This window comes from Sitophilus oryzae, unplaced genomic scaffold (genome assembly GCF_002938485.1).
Source record: "Sitophilus oryzae breed Bouriz unplaced genomic scaffold, Soryzae_2.0 scaffold_907_pilon_pilon, whole genome shotgun sequence".
Taxonomy (NCBI): Eukaryota; Metazoa; Arthropoda; class Insecta; order Coleoptera; family Curculionidae; genus Sitophilus; species Sitophilus oryzae.
The window spans coordinates 2,729,850-2,753,546 of record NW_022147536.1 but is presented as its reverse complement, the minus strand read 5'-3'; the positions used below and the strand labels follow the sequence as shown (position 1 = coordinate 2,753,546).

The 23,697-nt window shown below is 33.2% G+C and overlaps 1 protein-coding gene and 1 long non-coding RNA gene across 2 annotated transcripts in view; both read left to right on the top strand.

Moving 5' to 3' along the window:
- The first annotated feature begins 1,534 nt into the window (after positions 1-1,534).
- LOC115890704 lies at positions 1,535-2,057 on the top strand. The gene is made up of 3 exons (XR_004051681.1): positions 1,535-1,652; positions 1,754-1,931; positions 2,035-2,057. It is a non-coding gene; the product is annotated as an uncharacterized LOC115890704 (long non-coding RNA).
- A 2,684-nt stretch (positions 2,058-4,741) lies between these two features.
- The window catches only part of LOC115890641 (dystroglycan), a 210,756-nt gene continuing 191,800 nt past the window's right edge, over positions 4,742-23,697 (top strand). Inside the window, exon 1 of the mRNA XM_030910937.1 lies at positions 4,742-4,885. The gene's annotated coding sequence lies outside the window, so the exon portion shown is untranslated. The remainder of the gene's footprint in view (positions 4,886-23,697) is intronic.

Below are 23,697 nucleotides of genomic sequence, written 5' to 3'. Positions count from 1 at the left end.
CGATAAAGAGAAAATATGTTTCTTTTATCGAGATCTACCACCCCTTAAAATACTTGCACTTATTTCTGGGACATCCTGTATAAAACTTTAAAATACATGACTATTTTAAGGTGACCCTTTTTTGTACTGGTGAGTGTGGAATTTTACTCAAAAAAAAGTTATAAAATTTAACTCTCAAAGTTGGTAGATTATTTATGGCTGAGAATGGGCTCCGTCCAGATTAGCCCTACTGAAAAGAGATGTTAATTTAATATAGTTTACTTTACTTTTTGTCTCTGATAAATTTTAATAGAAAAGTAGTAATAAAACTTGTAAACATAAAACTAAAAAAATATATATCCCCCTACAACAGGAAGATTCCCATGTATGATGAGGTTATAGACTGTATGATAAGTTATAACTCAAGAAAGGGAGGGCACAATAGATCTTTCATGTGGCGGTGATTAACCCCCTTCCATTCATTCTACATTCTATTGCTGTGGTAAGTGTCCATTGGTTCGGAGTATTTAGTTTTTGACCCAGATATTCATATACCTGTTCCAGATCGGGGGAGTTACCCATACAGCCATGGTACGTACTATGTACGTACCTGGTACGTAATGTTGGGACGAACGTCAGGTCCCTGGTATGTACAAGTACTTACCCACCAAGCGAGAAACCTCACATTACATTTGCAACATTGCAGACAATCCCCAAACAGCTTGCTTTGTAATGTTGATTTGTAAACGTTTTGCCGTGATTGATGAAACTTTGCTACAGAAATGTTGTTTTTGAAAGGCGATAAAAACGTTTTTTCTGCAACATTGCAACAAAGATTCAAATGAAAGATCCGCGCAAGTTCATGTTCAAACCGTATGATCGAAAAAATACGGCGTCCAGCTGTAATTACCCATATAATTTTACATATAAAATGACAGCGATCTTCAATTCATAGCCATCGCTGACGCCGTTTTTTTTATCATAAAGTCATAAATAAAGTTAGGTTAGGTTAACGTTAAACTTGTTTTTGACGTGTTTTGTATTACGTTCTATGCTTTTTGAATGAGATTTTGATGAATATAAATGTAAGTAAACAAACCAAGAGTAATGATATATAAAGCAACCCCAGAGTTAGTAAGTAAACAAAGCAAAACCAAAGCAAGAGAAATGATATATAAAACAACCCCAGAGTTTCCAACTGGCACAGGAGTACGATAAGGAGACGTGATATCCCCAAAGCTATTTACACATCAACACTAGAAGAAATCTTCTGTCAACTAGACTGGATCAACAAAGGATTAAAGATAGATGGAGATCTAATCTTCAATGGAATGGATGAGGATCTTAATCTTCAATGGAACAAAATATGCTGGGAATAACCTTGGAATAACCAAGAAAGACCATAAAAGAAAAGAGTGAATACGACAAAAGACCCAGGTAATAGATGTCATCCACAGAATCATATCCCTCAAATGGCAATGAGCAGGATACCTGGCAATAAGGACGAACAACACATTATGGACCACAAAAATTACCGCATGGTACCCACAAGGAATTAAGAGACCTAGAAGTAGACTGAACCTAAGATGGGACCATAATATTAGGAAATTAGCAAGGATAAATTGGGTCTACATAGCCAACAATAGACAAAGAATGATGATGAGACGATAAGTGTAAGTATAATTTCATTATTATGTGCGTATTAATAACCCTTAGCTATGAATAAGTATAACAAATTATGTTGTTTGCTTTTAAAGGAAATTTTATATTTTAGTTTAGCTTTTAACCAACTGAAAACTGAAGTAGATAAAACATGGATAAAACCAGGGCAAACCTATATATTCTTAATATAATGATAAAATCACGAACAATATTCATTATTGTCAATGTTGGATTGGTTAATCATTTGAGATTTTTAAAATAAGGACTTAAAATAAGGAACATCACAAGAGGTAAGTTTTCTCATGCTATATATATATATATATATATATATATATATATATACAACTGATTGTATTTATTACAACTGATTGTTTTTTATTTTTACTACTTTAGAAACAATTGGATATAGATTGGAAAAAATCCTTACCGAAGAGGAATTTGAAACCATGAATAAGACAATTCAACATGCGAAGACAAAATATGAAAGATCCAAAAAATCAATTAAAATATAAGTTTGCTTTTCCTTGTACATATATTTAATGTTATACTTTCCTTTTGTATTTTTGAATAAGAAATATATAATAATGTTTATACTGTACCTATATATATTTTGTATTATTTCAGACCTTCAACTTTTAAGATTTTTTTTAGAAATTCGATTCAAGAGGTCAGAGTTGAGTAATTCCTTATTTAATGAGCAGCCGAAAAGATCAGTAAGTTCTCAGTACTCAGTACTTAACAGTATTTTTGAAACAAGTAAGTGATCAATTTCTAGTTTCTATTTGTTTTCTTTTTTAAATTAGTTCGACAAATTCGACTTTCTTGGTAGGGATATATTTACCGAGCATTTTTAATTTTTCTAAGTCAGTGGATATAGAGATATGCATATTTTTATCAATATTGTTTATGTTTTTTGTCAATACAATATTAGTAAAAGTAGGTATATTATACCTATCTGAAAGTCTACAATTTAATACCCATTAATGTTTCTGTTTATTATAACCTATTACTGATGTATTATTGTTAACATAAAATTGCTAATGTTGCTAATGAAATGATTTTTTATTGCAAACATTATCTATTTTTTGCTATATTATTTTAGCAATAAGTCAGTTAATAAGTTACAACAAAATAGAAAGTTTAATCGATAATAAGATGTAAAATTAACAATATTACTAATACATCTCAAATTAGTACTTTCCTGAACGTTACATTAGCAACGTTTCAATAATATTGTGTTTTTCAACCTTGCACTGCAATGTAATTTGGCGGAAGATTAAGCTACCCTGCCACCTTGCCTAAACCTCCCTACAATGAAAAAAGCAATGTTACACATTGCTTTGCGAAGTTTTGGCAATGTTCCAGCAATAAATTTTGCTTGTTGGGTACAGGTACGTACTATGTATGTACTGGGGACGTACATTTTCCAACGCTATGTACGTCCCCGGTACGTCCCTGGGATGTGGTAAAGTACGTACTATGTACGTCGCATGGACGTACATTCCAGGTACGTACATTTTATGTTTTGTTCCGGACCAAAACTGAGGATCCTCCAAAACTGAATGTAAAATGATCGAAAGTACGTACAATGTACGTACTATGGATATACAATGTACGTATTATGGATGTACATTTTTCAACGACGTATACGACCTAGGAATTTAATTAGAAATAATTCAATGGAAGTCAGCTTAAAATATTTATTAATATAAAAACTCAGGTACAGGGTCATCCCTTATGTCTTGATACACCCGTGAGTCTGGCTTCGGTTCGGCAAACCACACCTCCTAGCGCACTCTGTCTTTTATTGGATGTTGATAGATATTTAATTTTTTTATTCTCAAACTGCTTCTAACTAAAAATACAAAAAGAAAACTAAGTATCCAAATATCTAATTCTTGCCTCTGTTTTGAAAAAATTGAATGAGCCGATTCTCAATCATTCGAGGTTGTGACTGTGCTAGGTGAAATAGTCACATTATATTATTACACTTTAATTTACCTTGAAACAACGAGCAACAAAGGCAACGACAAAAGAAAACAAGGCGGAAGCCAAATAACCTACAGCCACCATAACACACACAAAACACATACACAATCGAAAACTGGATCGGAGTAGGTGCGCACTCAGTGTATTGTTGTTTTTATTTTTTACATTGATTAATAAAAGATGGAACTACACTGAGTGCGCACCTGCGCTCTAGCTCTGCCAATCGAAAACGCCATTAGAAATTTTCCTGTTAGGCTTGATTGCATAATATATTGCATTTTTAACCCATCAGATTTCTTCAAAGGCTGTCATTATGCATTATGGTCACTGTATAATTTAGGAAATCATTTTTTTATAGCGGTCGGGTTAGATTTATTAATAAAAGAAGTAGAGGTAGGTTAGAGTGACTTGAATTAACGTTAGCCTAGAAAAAATCCACTGATCCAGTCCATTCATTATTATTGGGAATATCTGACCAAAATAATCCAGTCATGATATTAAAATTAAATAACATTTTGTAATGCGTTTTCAAAAATTTTCAAGATACGTACGTCGTACGTACTCGCATGTACGTCCGTAGTGAAGTCCTTACAATGTACGTAAATAGTACGTACATGGGGCACGTACTATGTACGTATACTTTAGAGCAGTACATTTTTCGTTTAGTGCTTGTGTATTTTCATTTTAAAACATTTTTGAAAACACAATCCCTCAATAAATTATTATTTAAGATATTAAAATAAACATTTTTGGGCGTGGCACCCAAACATTTTCACCTCCGGCGGTCATTCAGTGCGTCCCGCTTTTTCTTCTTCTAAATATGGCAACCCTGGTCTCAACCCAGCTAAAACTACCAATTTTGAGCTATAGTTACTTTTATTTTGGTTGCTGACTTCCCAGTTGGCAACACATTCAATTGCTAACTTTTGAGAGTTACGAGTTGCTAACTTCCCTCACCTCCCTGTTCCTGCTTTAGTTTGAGAAGCACTTTCGATGCCGTCGATACTTTTTCTCGATCCTACATTCTACTGAAATAAACAAACAAAACGTGGCAACCGCGCCCGCGAACAGAGCTAAAGGAGGGGCCAAAAGCATTAGGCCCGTTCCCCGTTTCAGTCCGCAGCGGCGCCCGTTGTCAATTAGATGCCGGGATCGAAAAATTCGCGAAGAACCCGTCTCTTTCGCGTCCCTATCGAAACGGTACCAGTAGCGGGACGTTTCATTGTTTCTACCCTTCCTCAGGCCCGGTTCCAAGGTAAGGCATTGCAAAACAGGCACTTTTTCATTCATTAAACGGCTGAAAAGGTCGATGGAAAGCGGGCGACGTTGTCTAGAAACACCTGGAGTTGATGCGGGACGACTATTATTGGTCGCCGGAGAATGAGTCTGAGTACGGGCAGTATATTATACCGTCTGGACCTTTTTTCAGGGGTTTAATAAAAGGTCTGATGATAGCGGTGTGTGTGCATATCGATCAACAGTGTTTTGAATGCGTTCGGGTATATTAAAGCATGATTTGCCGGTGTTTTGTGCAGGTATATTGGTTGATCACTATGAAATAAATATTTTGCTCTCAAAGTCCTGCATTTTCAGTTAAATTTTATGTTTATTTGTCGAAATGCTACCTAGAGTCTTGCCGGGTATGTCTCAAAAGTGGCCCTATAACTTTTTTATTTTTTTCAGTTCAAATATATTTTTCAGTGACATAAATTAGGATTGATTGACGTATTCAATTGTTTTTGGTCACTTCCTGTTTCACCGGAAATGGCTACAACTTCTGGGTTTTAAATAGCACCCTCGGTATTTTTTTACTTTATTGGGTTAAGTAATGCCCTTTAATGCTAACTAAATTAGCCTTATTAACGCTGCCATCATCAAACTTGTTTTTTAGGGTTCCGTACCCAAAGGGTAAAAACGGGAACCCTATTACTAAGACTTCGCTGTCCGTCCGTCCGTCTGTCTCAAAGGTCTATCTTATGAACCGTTATAGCTAGACAGTTGAATTTTTTACAGATAATGTATCTATGTTGCCGCTACAAGAACAGATACTAAAAACCGAATTAAATAAATGTTTATAAATAAAAAAGTACTTTCACTAAACATTATCTTTTAAGTAAGAATTTTACATAGAATCTTTCAAGTCCTCGGTGGCTGCGTGGTTAAAGCGTTAGGGACTTTACGCTGCTATGACGTTGGAGCCGTAGTAAGGCAGGTTCGAATCCTAGTCAAGGCGACTTTTTTAATCGTTTTTTTTTATTTTTACGTATTTTTATATACTTATTTTTACTTTTTATATATTTATTATTGATTAATCCAATTTTTAGTAATGTGTTGTTTCATTTTTTTTAAATTACTTAAACGCGCGTTCAAAATTTCAGTTAAATCGGAAAAAATGTTTATAATAATATAGTGTCTAATGTTGTATAGATAATGAATGGTACGGAACCCTTCGTGCGCGAGTCCGACTCGCACTTGACCATTTTTATCTAACCTTTATTATCTCGTATCACTTCTAGTTTCCGAGATCGCCGAGATCCTAATGATAAAGCTCCAATTTGCGACACCCTGTACATCTTGAAATAAATATCTTTGTAATCTTTCTACTGACAGATCAAATCGAATAGTTTTAGTACCTGGCTTTGTAGGAAAAAATATCCCGAATTTTTTCGGACTTATTCATTTATATCATCTAAATACCTAAATACTAAAACCCAATAAAATGAATTAACAATTTTTAAAATATCCCATGTCATTTTTTATTTTATAAACAAACTAGCATGTACCAGCGACTTCGTTCGCGTCGAATTAATCATTTGTAATGGTGGTGATAAAACAAAGCAAGAATTTCCATTAACATACAAACTGGATAACATTTTCTCACATTTATGTCAGCATGAGAAAAAACAATATGCCGATATTATTATATAACTTGGTAATATTTGAGGGGTAGTTTCATCTCGTTGGAATTTGACTTTCGAAAAATCCGTTTGCCAAAAATAAGCATTTTACGTCAAGCAGTTTAAGCAGAATCGTGGTTAAGAAATTACCCAACTTTTTGGAACACCCTGTATGATTTTTTAAAAAATGTCAAAATATGTAAAAAAAACAAATAAATTATGCTTGTCCAAGCGTTTTCGCGAAGGACTAACCGTTTTTTAAATAACAAATATTGTAATATTTGAGGGGCGTTTTCACCCTCTTGGAATTTGAGATTCCAGAAACCTCTCCTTATCGAACCTCTACACACCACAGTCAATCCGTTTGCCAAAAATCAGCTTTAAACGTCAACCAATTTAAGCAGAATCGTGATTATTCAATGGTCATATTTTATGAAACACCCCGTATAAATTTATAAAAAATCTTAAAATATGTAAAACAACAAAATAAAATATACGTGTTTAAGAGTTTTTCTGAAAAACTTACCGGTTTTTAAATAAAAAATATTTTAATATTTGAGGGATAGTTTCCCCCTTAGAATTCGAGTTTCGAAAAATCCCTTCTTATCGAATCTCTACACCCCAAAGTCAATCTGTTTTCCAAAAATCAGCTTTTTAGGCCAAGCGCTTTAAGCAGGATGGTTATTAATCAATGACTAGATTTTTCGAAACACCCTGTATACATTTTTAAAAAATCTTAAAATATGTAAAAAATTAAAATATAATATATATGTGCAAGCGTTTTTTTTCGGAAATTTGATCGTTTTTTAAATAAAATATTTGAGGGGTGGTTTCACCCCCTTGGAACTGGAATTTCGAAAAATCCCTTCTTATCGAACCTCTACACCCTAGAATCAACCTGTATGCCAAAATTGAGCTTCTTTACGGTGAGTGGTTTGAGCAGGATCGTGATTAATCAGTATGTCAGTCACTTAAGGATTTTATACAGGGTGTTTCAAAACAAATGCGAAAAACTTTAGGGGGTGATTTTTTGTTCAAAATAAAGGGTAGTTTGCTTTATAAACGTTGGGTCAAAAGTCAACCATTAGGGAGATATCGCGGTACAAAGATGGCGGAAAAATAATGTTTTTATTTTTTATCTTGAAAACGAAAAGAGATAGACTAATGAAATTTTATGGAAGCATTACTGTTATGAAAACACACTTTCAGGTAATTTTTAAAATGAGGGAGGGGGTTGAAATAAACTACCTGACGCAGCACCTTATCAAACACATGGTCGTTTTAATTCTGGATAGTTTAGTTTGTTTAGAAACTTTTACCTCTTAAAACCACGATTGAAATTAAAAAATAAAAAAGCATTACATGTCAAATAAAAAACATTTTAATTAAGAATCTAGTGATAATAACGATAATAATAATCATCTAGATAATAACGTATTGCAGTAGAGTAATGTCAAATAAAATAATATTAGGAACATCCTAAGAAGTAACAGCGGCCGACTAGATTTTTTCCTAAAAAAATTACAGCAGCCCACTAGATTCTTTATCAGAAAATGTTTTTTGTCCTGACATGTAATGCTTTACATTTTATTTTTTAATTTCAAATCGGTTTGATTTGGTTTGGTTTTATCAAAAAGTTTTATCAAAAAAATACAAGAGATAAAAAAGTTTCTAAACAAAATAAACTATCCAAATTAATTTTTTTGTATGTATTTGATAAGATTTTTCTTTAAATTTCGTTAACAGGAATGATAGGGGTGTTTATTTCAACCCCTTCCACTCATTTTAAAAAAGTGAAAAAATTACCAGAAAGTGTGTTTTCATAACAGTAATGCTTCCATAAAATTTTATTAGTCTATCTCTTTTCGTTTTCAAGATAAAAAATAAAAACATTATTTTTCCGCCATCTTTGTACCGCAATATCTCCCTAATGGTTGACTTTTGACCCAACGTTTATGAAGCAAACTACCCTTTATTTTGAACAAGGAATCACCCCCTGAAGTTTTTCACATTTGTTTTGAAACACCCTGTATATTAGTATAGATTACGCACATACAAACGGGATATTTCCAAAAATAATATTTTCTCGAAAATATAAATGATAAACGATGCCCTGCACACTGCATATAATAATATGTGCGCTCTTCATTTCAGCTGCAACAACACCGAGAAATTTCTAATAAGACAAACTTTTGTTTAAACAAATAAATTGTTTATTGAATGATATCGCTTAACTGGTTCGTTTCAATATTGAACTGCGATGATTGTATGGTTCTGCTTTTGTTTGTTCTGATACATGAACTTTTAAGTTTTTGTTATCTATATCGAGGTTTACAGAATTAAAAATATGAAAAACCTTTGAAAATATTTCCTTAAATATATGGGATGATTCAAAAATATAGTATGTTTACAGTTTTACACTGTACTTGTATTTTTTAAATAGAATACTGCATGTACAGTGTGGGTTAAATTGGACGTTTTTAAAGGAAAACATCCTTTTCTATAGGAGAAAGTCGAAAACTATTATCGGTGTGTGGAGCTCAATTTTTATCAAAAACGTGATGGTGAAAACCGCACATCGATATCTGTTACCGTTTCCGAGTTACGGGGTGTTTTTCAAAAATTTGCATTTTTAACATTTATATGGGACACCCTGTATATTTTTAATTCATTGAAAATAATTTAAAATTACCTTTCCAAAATATAGCATACTTCATATTTTGCTCGATTCCTCTTCGAGATATAGAGTTTTTAAAAATTCGCCCACTTTAAATAAGTAGGCTTATTTAAAGTGGGCAAACCGCGCCAGCTGTAATGCAAAAAAATTGTAGTTGTGAGCAGCAATTAAGTTATTGATGTGAACAACATCAACACATTTAAATTATATCTCATAACAATAAAAATTAATAGCAAACCAAGACATGAGATTTCGCTACAGATGTTTGACATGTCGACCGTCTTCTGTTATGGACAGACGGGATCGTTTTTGAACATTTCTCGCGGAATTTATTAACTCAATGGGGGTGAAAGATACCCTCACATAACCGCTAAGTACTTCTAATTCTTGCCTTGATTATACAGGCAATTTAAAAATAACAACGTGTATTCTTTCGCAAAGATAAAAATCCATATATGTAGGCAATAAGTTCGGCGGCCTCGACGGTCAACGGCTGGGATCTTGGTTAGGTAATCAATTATTGTCGAAAATGACTGTAAAAGTTAGCTGATAACTTCAGCGTTCTGAGGTGGTGCCTCGTCTTGCTGGAAAAATATGTTTTCGAGTTCCATTAGGGGCTGATCCTCAATAAGGGGTCCAAAGCCTAGTAGTTAAAAGTGGCAAACTTTTAAAAAATCTGTATTTCGAAGGGGATTATAACAAAATATCAAGTCTATATTTTTGGAAAGGTAATTTTAAGTTCTTTTCATTTAATTAAAAATATACAGGGCGTCCCAAATAAAAAAATCAAATTTTCTGTTGATAACCCTTAAATTATTAATTTTAAAAAAATTATACTTAAACCATTAAATTCTACGTAAAAAGGTGATTTGGAAATGTTTTTATAAAAATAGAAAATTTTCTATAGCCAAAAAGTTACAGCGATTTGTTAAAAATGCACATTTTTAAAAAAAACACCCCGTAACTCCAAAACGGTAACAGATATCGAAGGGCGGTTTTCACCATCACGTTTGTGATAAAAATTGAGCTCCAGATACCGATATTATCTATCTATCGAGCGAAACATATCGATCGAGAGAAAAATAATTATTTGCAAATAGTGGCAAATTCCTATGTACTTTAAATGGGAAATGAATCGTCTTTGGGGCAAGTTTTATTGTGAATATATTGGTTTACAATGGGCTGTTATTTTTTTTAGACAATAAACTAAAAATTTAGAGGGCGTCATGAGAGAAATTATCAATTTTGTAAATAACGGACACCCTACTGTACGTACATAACCACCAAGCTTACTATACTAAGTATTATCTGTTCTTGACACTTCAGAAGCTTGCCCCTTATGGTATCAGTAATAGATCCTATTAATGAAAAACTAATGAAAGTAGTATATTAATGACTTAATATTGGCCAATCCGTCCTACACTCCCGATTTAACCTCTAGTAAATTACTCTTAAATTACATAATCGCACTCTATCTATTTAGACATACTTATCGTAATTTCATTGCATTTAAATGGTCTAGTTTGAAGATAACAAAGCGTTATTTCTTGTGTTCAAATAACGGTGCGATAGACACTTTAATAGATTACAATAACTGTCAATTTATCGATCGACAAACTTTATAGTGTTTCGAGTGCCTTGAACTCTGCGTATTTTTGATACTTACAGTTTAGACCAATAAGTAACGGTTTATTTCTACAGCATTTTTATTCGTACCTCTTTAAATTGCATTTTACACTTAATTAGAAATGATAAAAATGTTAAATGTTAACGACTTTTTTTTGCTGCTACGGTTACTCTGGACCGTTTCTCTCTACTTTGTTTACGCGGAATCCGAACCGCGGTCTTCAGCTATATCAATGTCAGAGGCCTACCGACTTGGAGAGTTAGGGATCGACAAGACAAGAATACTTATCTTGATGACAACTTCTTGTCTTGATTTGAAAAATCTAGAAATTTAAAAAAATCTTATTGGCGTTTTCTTGACGCTTTATTATCTTGTCTTGACTCAAGAAATTTCATGATCTTGAAATTTCTTGGTTAACCGGTGATTCGCTATTGAAATCCTTATTGATTTTAGTAAATATAAGATGACAAGTGAGATTAGCGACTATAGCGCAAATGCGGTTCGTGCAAGTGAGAATGACAACACTGAAAGCGTAGTTGGTTGCGATAACGACCAGCAAAGGGAAAAGAAGCAGCATTTACCGATCCAGTATAGTAGCACTAGTGTCAGTATTAGGAGAAAGAAATTTGGCGATTTTTTTCGAAATTGTGCCGAAACTGTTGTCCATATAACGATATTTCTATTTTATTTGGACCTAATATGATTCTTTTTATATTTTTGGACATATTGGCTTACTACACGAGCTGTATTCAAGCGTGCTCGTCTTTCAGATGCTCTCCAGACCAAAGTTCGTCGCGAGTCTGATACTAGGCCTACTCTTGTTTCATCACTAAATATGACGAAATTCCAATTAGGTCCATTTGCTCTCATCTCCTCAGCACATTGTAGTGGCGTAATTTTGTGCTGTAAATTGAGCTTCGGAACACGTAGAAGCCTCCTTAAATGTAATCCTCTGTCATAGAGTCTTCTTGCTATGGTCTTTCTTGAACCATTTACCCCTTCAAGGCGAGCTAACTCATTTTTAATAGCAGTACTAGAAAGCAGGGGATGGCGTCGTGCAATTGTCGTCGTGCAAATATTTGCACAGCAGTAGTAACTCTCTTTCTACCTCTTCCAGGCCGGTCTGTAACCTCGTTTGTTTCCCTGAATTTTTTTAATATTCGCGATACATCGCTTTGGTTAACTCCTACAATTTCAGCTATTGCAACTTGCCGGTAGCCTTGTTTAGACACTGTTACTATTCTGACTCTATTAAACTGTGAAATAATGTTTCTAGGCATTTTAAGGACAAAATTTCTTCTGAAACCCAAGAGACCACAAATCGAAATGTGCAAGAATTTGTAATAATATTAGGTCTGAACGATAAACATTGTTTACCATATCCATTTTAGCAAAAAAATGTTTATTACAGATTATCAAAGATATGTATAAAAAAAGATTCTTTAAATTCCTTTCCGTATATTTTTAAACGATATATGCAATAATTTTGGCCATGTGTGTATCTTGTTGCAAGCTCACACAAAAAACTTTTTAAATCATAACCAAGAACTTTTTAACAATTTATATTATTCCGGCATGAAACGAGACCGGTAACTACACCGGCTAATCAACGAATCAAAAACAAAAGGAAAACCTTTTAACCCTCGGGTTGAATAACCCTTTGTTCCTTTTAACTTGGGAACTTCCAGAGTTTCCGAATTATATATTGAATTTATAAACCTCCAGACTTTTTCTCGACGTTCTTTAATACACACCTCTTTCGTTTACAACCAAATAGGGTCCTTCATAAATGTTTTCAATTAGTCCTTTTTGTTTTTTCGAGGTTGTGAAGAAACAATATTAGAGTTGAAAGAGTTTAAAGTACAAAAAACAGCATTTTATCGTGCAAATCTCGACGGTATATTTAATGCTATGCAGACTAATTTATTTTCTTGGATCTGATAAAGGTTTTCGTGTTCTATAAAATGTAAAGTTGAAGAATATTGTTTTAATATACATGGTAAGGTGCATTAGATTAGACGATATTGTTAATTGTACATACGTTACAATGCATTTTTCATTTTGGTTCGATTTCTATATATTTTACCGAGTCTTTTACGTGTAACTATGCAGGATGTCATCTAGGTAGATAATTATAATTATTAGTCTATACAGGGTGGCGCCTCTCATACGCCGCGGAGGCTCCTGGAGGTTGTAGGTTCAGAGCACTTTTTAAAAATATAGAGAGTTCTACAAGGTGTCTCCAAAAAAAGTTACATATCAAAGTTGTGTTTTTTTGTAATGGAACACCCTATATATTAATTAATTTTCGGATTCTGGGAGAAAAATAAAGGTGAGTTTTATAAGAGAAGTATACGACTAAAATGTAAGGTTTTTGACATATTTAACATTTTCTAGAAATAAAGAACAATTTTTAAATTAGAATAAAAGCTACCTAAATTGGAATATACCCGGTATAGCCTAATATATAGTTAAATTAACTATTGTACTTTAAATCAAATTAAAACTTGATCCAAAAAGTTATACAGGGTGAGACAAAATTAATATTGAGCATTGGTCACATTTAAAAGCATATGTTACTCTTTTATTTTAAACGGGACACTCAGTATATTATTCCAACATTCAATGGAGAATTCATGTCTCTTAAAAATACTGTTAAGGTTGCCTACCCCTCAAACAAAGATTTTCCTAGATATTTTCATTTACATGATTTGATCTGCGTAGATCTTTATTATTTGATAAAATCTAGGTGGCTGTGATATGTCTGACGTTACTTCAACATAGCTGTATAATTAGTCCAACTTTAACTCTAGTTATCATTTTCTGTCAGTTAAAACAAAAAAAAATTCTCAGAAATTTGCCGAAAATGCAAACTTATTCTACATGAGAGAGAATTGATACGATTCTATTAGTTGGTGAATGCAGTGTGCATTCACCGATTAATAGAATACTTCCTGATTTTATCTAGTCTGGTTTTTTTATGGGTACATGTTAAAGACAGTGTTTAAAAGACTCGACCAACTATTGTCGACAATCTGATGAGATACATTATTGTAGCTGCTTTTCGAGGTAGAACTCCACATAATGCCTTTTAAAATGAAAAGATCCTTTTGAAAATACAATCATTTTAAGCAGTTAACAGGAAAGAAAGCATTTTGAACATTTGATTTCATCTAGCTAATTTTTGTCACATAATCATAGATTTACATCTAGTTTTAATTCTGTAATAATTAAAATATGTTTTAAACGTATATCTTTTTATTGCCGTTGAGTATTTTCCTCTACAATCTTTATTTTTTGTTCAATTAACTAAATGTATATCAGAGCCACCCTAGATTTTTTCAAATAATAAAGATCTACTTTCGCAAAATCATAAAAATTAAAATATCTTGGAAAATCTTTGTCTGAGAGGTGAACACCGGAATAATATACTGGGTGTTCTATTTAAAATAAACGAGTAACTTGCTTTTAAAAGTGACTAATGTTCCATATTAATTTTGTCTCACCCTGTATAACTCGGGTCAAATTTCAACTTGGTTTAACATACAAGGGTTACTGTAATTAAATATCAGGCTATACAAGGTCAACTAAAATTTAGGTAGCTGTTATCGAAATTTAAAATTTATTCTACATTTTCACAAAATGTGAAATATGTCAAAATCCTTAGATTTTAGGTATATACTTCTCTAATAAAACTCACCTTTATTTTTTTCTTAGAATCCAAAAATCAATTAATATATAGGGTGTTCCATTAGAAAAAAGACAACTTTGATGTGTAACTTTTTTTGGGGACACCCTGTATAATTCTATATATTTTTGTAAAATGCTTCCAGTTAACAGTTATATGCTGCCAAAATTTCATTTCGATATAAACTACCGTTCTCCTTGGAGCTTCTGCGGCGTATAAGAGGCGCCACCCTGTACTGTTTTTGATCTTTGTTTCATTAGAATTGGACATATCTTTTAATAGAAGGAGGAATAGCTTTTTTCCAGCTATTCTTTTTCGATTTTATATTGCATTCATTAATCGTTCGGTATTTATCTGACTGGAACGTTCAAAGAGAGGCGTGTTCGACATGCGGATTGATTTAAAATATTCGGTGGATTTGGTGCCGGGAACACGCCATCTGACTCTATCGTGTAACTTAACACAAACAAATACTAATAATCACTTCGGGCATTTTAAATTTAGATCCAGGATCGAGGTATATCGTAAACAAACGATCCATCGTTGCCCTGGAAATTTCGAATAAAAAAAATAAATCTTTTATTATGCTTAAAATACCAACCGGCGGCACGGTGTGGTATGAACAAAGAGTTCTAAAATATTCGAGATATTTTAAATAACTTTCCGTGAAAGTAAAAGTTTTGATGTAGGATTATTTTGAAATTGTTTACACTCAGATGACAAAAAAAACGCAACGGAAAATTTATTCGTGAAGTTTAAAATATTATATTTTTTATTTTTAGTCCTGTTTTCATGATGTTTTATAAAAAGCTATAGCAAAATGTGGCTAGACTACCACTGATGTTTATGTTAGCAATGTCGTTAATAAAAAGAAGAAATAAAATAGGAGTCGTATGGTACTCCATATTCTATTGGCTTGGTATCCACCCTGACAAGTTGACTTCTGTTGCTCAGATACGACTTAAACCATTCGAGAGATGTTCCCCTGAACCCATAGTGGTGCAGTTTATTTATTAGGATCTTATGATTTACACAGTCGAACGCCTTAGAAAAATCACAGAAAACTGTTGCTGTAGAATGATTTAGGCTGGAGTAAACTTCATTAAGGAGGGAAACATAGCGTCATTTGTGGACTTGTTGCTTAGAAATCCAAATTGATGTTCAGTAAGCTTTCTATGTTCAGTAACCTTTCTATGATCTTAGATAGCGTTGGAAGGAGTGCAATTGGGCGATAGTTAGAAGCTTGATCTTTGTCTCCTCCTTTATGCGGAGGAATGATTATTGCCGTTTTAAGACATTTTGGAAAAATACTATTTTGGAATGATATGTTTATTAAAGTAGTTAGGTGATTCAGAGTGCTTTCTGGCAGATTCGAAAATATTTTTAAAGCTAGCCCGTCGTCGGTCCCAGATGAGAATTTATTTTTGATGGTATTAATTGTACTGCGAAGCTCTTCTAAAACTACGGGCGAAAAAAAGAAACTGTGTAAGTTTACATTATCATTAGAGTGATATGAAAGTGGATCGTGAGAAGGACATATGGTATTAGTTAAATTTTTGGCTACATTTCCAAAGTAATCGTTAAGGTTCTCAGGTTCTTGAGGTAGAGATATTGCTAGACGAAGAAGCTTTGTTTCTCAAATCATTCACAATAGACCATGTTTCTTGACTGCGCCCAACTAATTCACGGGTGAATGCTCGGCTCTAGTATATAAGCTCAGTAGTTTTAGGTTTTAGTTTATTACACACTTTATAGCGGTCAGTGATACTTCTGACTGAAACGTTGTATAAGCAAAATAAATAAAGATAATGGAAGTCCGAAATTCTTTTAGTTTTAATACTACTGTATGATGAGTTATAACTTAAGAAAGGGGGACACAATAGTCACGGTGATTAACTCTCAGCTCATTACTATCCTTTACTCCAAAAATAGAGGCGTTAACTTACATAAAGGCAAATATTGGTATGATATATTGAAAATATTTTTGTTTTTGACATAAAATATCCTCAACGAAAACATGAATGGTAATCTCGCAACGTAAATTAAGTTCAGTAATAAAAAATAAATGAAATATAATTAAATGATATGAATACGAAAATAGATACTGATATTTTTAATAAAAGATCGTAAACCTTTCGACTTCATTCATTTTATGTTCTATACTCGGCACTAAAAACGCTATAGGTTATCGAAAAGTCATTCTAATCGTAGACCGTACATACGAAATGGTTTATCGGTCACTTGTTCATTACTCCGCCATATAGTTTTATCTGTCGGAAATACAGCGCACCGTTGCGAATTTATGCAGTTCTGCTGCAGAGGCGACTCGTGACCCTCATCGAACGGGGAGCCTCAAAGGTTAAGAATGATATAAAGTTAAATGAGCGAGAGATATTATGCCAAATTTAAGAAGACAATCTTTATTATAATTACCAAAAATGTTTAATAGCAAACTTCTGAATGGTTCTTAGGTTCAGCTTTCGACTCTGTAAACAGAGATGCACTTTGTGCAATTATGCAAAAGTTCGGAGTGGTACAAATTTCTTACAGTGTGTAAAAGCCTCCGTCGAGAGTGTCACATCATGGATCACTGAGCGATCCCTTCCTGACAAATACAGCAAGAGTTAGGCAGGGATGTGTCTTAGCTTCTGTCCTATTTAACATATTCACGGGAGCGCTCTCTATTGTAGTGGACACCAAACTGTAGGAAAGAGGAATGGGGTGTTAGATACAGGTATGACGGCGCGGTGGTCTGTTCAACAATTATTTCAAAAATGTAATAGAAAATCTTGTAATACAAGGTTCCAGAAACAGTCAGTAGAGTATAAAAAGGCGCGCGATCGGCGGTTGAGCTAGTTTGAAATTTGAAAATACACCGTTTCGTGGAGCAACAAGAACGTCTCAAAAGCTTTGTCGTATAAAAACTCGCTGCAGCCTTTTGTACTTAACAACAGCGCCATTGACGTGGTAAAATCTGTAAAATTCTTAGGGCATGTTGTAGACAATTCTCTAAAATGGGACATGTGTCATAAGTAAGTAAGCTAAGGAGCTTAACTTGTCAGTGGCTAGAACTGTTTATTATGCCCTTTTTGAGTCGCCACCTCAGATATGCTCTTTCATTCTGGGGTACGTGTTGTGTGACTCAATTTGACCGCATTTTCAAGCGCCAGAAGAGAGCTCTTCGATATTCACTGGAACAAAACAGCAGAACTCAGTTCCAGACTTTTTAAAAAAAATAAAAATATTAACTCTTTCTTCCTTATTTATATTTGAATCCGTTTGCCTAATACGTAAGCATGTATCAGCTTCTCAAGAAAGGCCATCACATACTTATTCACTCAGGAACGCGGAGCAAGATCTTTATTTACCCACCCCACGCTCAGAGTTAGTTAAAAGTCCAGTATTATACAACTCGAAAAAAATACACAATCACCTGCCATTTGAAATCAAATGCATAACATCAATTTTTTCATTTCGCAAAGCATTGAAATCTTATTTAGTAGACAAGGCTTTCTACGCCGTAAATGACTTATATTTTGATAATCGAATTTTTTGATCTTGTATACACTGGTCTAATATTTGCTATTACTATATTTACTATAAACTTACTAAATCTTTTTGAATTTTATTTTTATTTTTTATTCTTTGACATTGTAAATATTGGTATTCTCTTTTGTTTGTTTACTTTATCTTTGTCTATAAATTATAATTTTTTTTGACAACAAAGGCATTTATTTATTTATTTATTTATTTAAATTGTGAATCGTGACAATTTGGTTAGTTTGATTCTCGGTTTGATCGAAGGATTTTTTTTAAATAGTTAATTGTGTGTTGTTAATCAGTATAAATTCCGTGTATATAGTGAGAAAATAAATTCGTTAAGCATTTAATCGTGAGTTTAAATTAGTGGACCCACGGAATCCGTAACAATATGAAAAATAAATCGTATTTTTACGAGAGGACTCTCCCCACGAGAGGTGGCACATATTTTTTGAAACACCCTGTATATTATTTCCTATACTACACACTGTGCGATTCATCTTAAAATCGTTATAGGCAAATATGATTTGACTAATCCAAATAAACACTTGCCTTAGTTCAAATAAATAAACCACCCAACGAACCGTAACCATCTAGAATCTATTAATACAAACATTTGCGCCAAGTAATATTGCAAAAAGCATGCGATATTAATACGATAAAAGCGCTTTTATGACTATCCTTGTAATGCAAATAGATACGCGAATATAAACCGTATTTATTTAATATCTCGTTTGGTGGGAAAAATCTGAGGTCATTAGATCGGGTCATCACAGGCAGGATACTGAGTCAAATGTTTGGAAAAATGCCTTTTTGTAACTTACTTTCTCGAAATAGGTTTGCTAAATAGATATAATTAATTAGAGTTAAAAATAGTATGACAATGAGTCATTTTATCCATGCAAATGTGGCAGAGTAATTGTTTTTTAACTGTTAAATGTTGAAACATAGTTAATTATAAACCGTGTAGTTTGACAGAGTTTGAAAACGATGAAATGAGACCGCACATAAATAAGCAAAAATACAGGGTCCGGCAAAAGTGCGTCGGCCATCTGTAGCTCCTAGAATAAAAAACTTGAGAATTTTGTTTAAGAGTTCATTTCACTAATCCGAAAAAGTAGCAAAATAAATGTTCAGCATTTAACGATTTATGTAAAACTGGCTAGGTATTTTTACCACAAATGAAGAAGAAAATTAAATATAAAGAATTATACCATATCAGTATTGTAGCACATTTTTAGACAACTTATTTATTTTTAAAATTTTGATGGTCAAACATCAACAAAATATTCTTTATGTTTGGACTAAATGTTCTCGAAAATAAAGACATAATTTAAAATTCCGTTACAATACGGAAAAAGATTGAAGTTTTGTAATTATAGTGATGATATATAATTTATATAGTTTTGTAACAAATTGCCCGCTATTTTATAGCAAATGCTAAAGCTCCGCAAACCTTAGTCAAGCCTTAATCAAAGCACGTGTGTTTGGAAATTGGGTGTGGCTTAACATGACAGGATCGGGCTAAGCCTTAGGCAGATTTCTGAAATAAGATACAGAGATATATTGATGTTTTACATCTAACAGTTTAGAAAAAATTGCATGCGTCTAATAGTTTGGAAATTTTGCTAGCCTAAGCTACGATTCTCTGTATAATCACTGCTGATTGTGCATCACTAAATATTTTCTGACGTAACTGCATTAAAAAAAAAAGAATCACAACCGTGATTATTTGGATTATTAAATTGATTAATTTGCATCGCGTCGACTTCAGCAGCTCCATTATTACTTATACCAGACCGTAATTGTCTTTAATCGGTCGCATTTATAGCATGGATTTAGGTCTGGCCGATTTGGAGGTCGACGATATCGCTTTCTGAAATTGCTCCTCGATTTAAGTGGTGTGTGACCCAAATCGAGACACATCCAGAATAATATGGGATAAACGATCAAATGTCGTTTAAGTGTAGATTAGTTGGCGTAAATAACTCCGAATGAGTTTTAATTTTACTCATTGTATACAAAGTGTCTTGGAACCTTCCTAGCATATTCAAAATACCATACGATCGAAAAAAAGATGGCTTGGAAATGAAGCTAGCTGTCATTTTGTATGTAAAATTCCTAGATCATATATACTTCCATGAATAAATCAACGCCATAAGTTTAGCATTAAAAAATATGACTCCAACATCACGACATGCCATTTTCAAACCTTCTTTATTGCACTTATGAAACATTCAACAGATTTGTCTTCCTCGAGGACCTTACTTTGCGCATGAGCATTAAAAGTTGGACGTATTTCCAAAATAATCATAATTTTATACGGTTTAGAAAGTACAAATTATACATTGTTATGGAAACCAACTTTTCATTGTGATCATATTGTCATAATCATATGTCATAATCTTATTCCCAGTGTGTAACGACGCTTGTTTTTTACGCTTTTTTAATTTAAAAATTGTATTAATTACTCTGTTATCGACCGCTTTTATACAGCCAAGGATGCAAGTGTGTTCAGTGAGAAGTTAATTTTAAGTTTGTGAAATTATATTTCTATTTTTTTTCGTTGGACTTTCTAAATACTCGTAAAAATGACTACAAAGTGTTTAATGTGTGAAAGTTCTAATATAAAGGTCCCCGAATTATCTTTTCATAGGCAAGTAAAGTAGTTAACTCAGTTGTTATTTTATTTATATTAAGCAACATGCATACTTTCTGGTTATATTTCCTAAGAATATTGATATTCGTACGGAGTGGCTAAATGTATTTTTATATAATTTAATTTTTGTGCCAGTAAACATTCAATTTATCGTTCAAATATAAGCATTTTACGAATTAAATTTTTAAAATTAATGTTCAAATTTGGCGCGCCGACGATATGGTCCTCAACAAGGATAGATAGAGTCGAAGCACCGCGTGTGCAACAAAAAAAAGAAAATAAATGGAAGTCGTTGATATGTTTGCGACAGTTTCCATAGAGATTTACTTATCCACGTAAGTATATATGATCTAGGTTAAGATTATATAGGAAATGTTACCGATCATCATTTCCAAGCCAACGAGAAGCCATATGTTTTCGATCATACGGTACATCAGCTTTCGAACGGTCAAAAACAAGTACTTAATGAAAGATTGTTGATCAATAAAACAAACGTAAATCCTCAATTCCCCTCTGGCAATCTTTTCCACGTTTTACTGATTATTCCACAGGATCGCCATTATTTACATAACAAATGAGAAAATCGATATTATCGCTATTAAGATACACCAATCCAAAAAAAACGTACACCAGGAAAAATAAAATATAACGATCCATAGCTCAGAGTAGTAAAATCTGGAACTGTCTTTATTTCTGAAACTTCAAAGGTTATCAATAAAAAAAATAAATTGTAGAGACTACAAATTCAACTAATTCAGTTTCGTAATGATCCCTTAGATAAACACCGGTTCTGGATCGATCATCAAAGTTTTGTTTATCATCAAAGGCAAGAGTGTATGATCTATTGACACGCACTGCACATTCATGTCATTTAGAGACAGGGTGAGATAGGATATCTGGTGAGTAAGAATCGATTTAGATACTCTCTAAGTTGGTACGCCATTATATAGCCAATGTAGTACTCGCAGCTGTGGTTTGCTGCACCTACATGGCTTAAAGTCACTAATAATCAAAAGCTAATGCATAGACCACGCAGAATACAACGGCATTATGTCTATTAGGGTATGCTGCACATACAAAACGATATCTGGAGAGGCTATAGGAGTTATAGCTGAAATAGCGCCTATTGATCTGATCATACAGGAGCAATATGATAGTTACCATGGGATGGATAAAAATCTAGCAAGGACAAAACTTCTCCAACAGTGGCAAGAGAAACGGAATAACGGTATATATGGCAGATGGACATACAGGTATGGTTAACACGACATACACCTATGGTTAAACAGAAAATATGGAGAAGTCGATTACTTCATGAGTCAAGTATTATCTGGCCATGCCATGGGTGTTTTAGAAATAGATATTTACGATACAAGTGAATTAACAGCATCATTAAGATAAAGTTGCACGAGTGCGTAGCACGAGTTGTGCAATCACACAAGTATCCTAATGGAGTTAACTCGCGTGTATTGTATTTATATAATATTTTATCTACGTCTAACTATAAAAACACGCAATAAATTTTAAAAATTATTGTACTTAACTATATACCTATCCTAAAAAAACAATTACCTTAATACCTTTATTCAAATAACACCATGCAGGGCAATGTCAATATGTCAGTAAATAATATTGATGTCACTAGTTTAAAAAATGAGCGATTCGGAAGGTATTTCCTCTGACATTGAAGAAGAGGCATTCAGAGCCATTTCTGAATTGCTGTCAGCAAGATCGAAACAGAAGTATGAACATACATACTCTTAAGTATGAAGAATGATGCACCGAAAAAAAAGTACACAACTATGGAAATGAAAAGGTACTCACGAGGGTACTAATAACATATTTTTCCAATTTAGTGCAAAATAAATGTAGGCTCTTTACAAAAGATAACAGAAGAGTGACAATGAAGGAGAGCATCTTACAGAGAGGCAATGAGCATCATGAAGTAAATCAACAGACACTCTTTGCACTGAAGCAATGCAATGAGGAGGTTTTTTTTAGCCGGTAGGAATCCGGCACAACCCAACTGAAATAAAGACAGAAACCTAATTGTCGATTAGTTACAATAAAATGCCTTCACACCTTATAAGTTCTGCAAATTTAGTAGTAAAACAACTTATATTTGGTTGCCGCAAGGGCCTATTGTGGTATAATTTTACAATAGTTGAATTTCACCCTCAAGACTTTAACTTTAATATCAGGTCTTTACTAGGTTCTTTCTTTATTAAAACTAAAAGAATTTTGGACATGCATTTATTTATTTTGCTTACACAATATTTCACAACAAGTATCACTGACTGTTATTCAGTGTGAACTAAACTAAATCCTAAAATTACTGAGCTTATATACTACAGCCGAGCATTCACCCGTGAATAAGTTGGATGTAGTCAAGCATGAGGTTCTCCACTAAAAATACCTGCATTTGAGCGTTTTATGAGTGGTTTGTCATATTGTTGAAATTTCCATACTTGGATTGCTAAAGATTTTATTATTGTTAGAAATGAATACGGCCTCTTTTTAAATTTGCACTTTTTTTCCAATGGGGTTGTTTGTGAACAACCCGGGCTTCCGACCATTTTATGTTGTGGTGCTTGGACTACCCATGATGGACACTAAGAGGCATTCGTCACTTTGAATCGGCATTCGGCGTCTTTCGCCAGTCCCATCCACTGTAGATGTGATCTTACCTATATCTTATTAATAATTTTATTATTACCAACAAAATTCTGCAAAAAAGAAGAAAAAAAAAGCAACATAAAAAATCAAAACATTTTAGTTTGAACGCTTTACATTTGAAAAAAAAAAACAAAATTTAAATAATACGTAGATTAGCCCAGGAAAAATTTGACAGTTTGTTTTTTAAATTCTCAAAAAAATGGTGGTTCCTATTTTATGCCAATTGGTAATAGGTAAAAAAGAAGTAAATTAGATATAGAAAGTGAATTTCAAAATCGCAAAAAAAACACAAAATGTAACCAA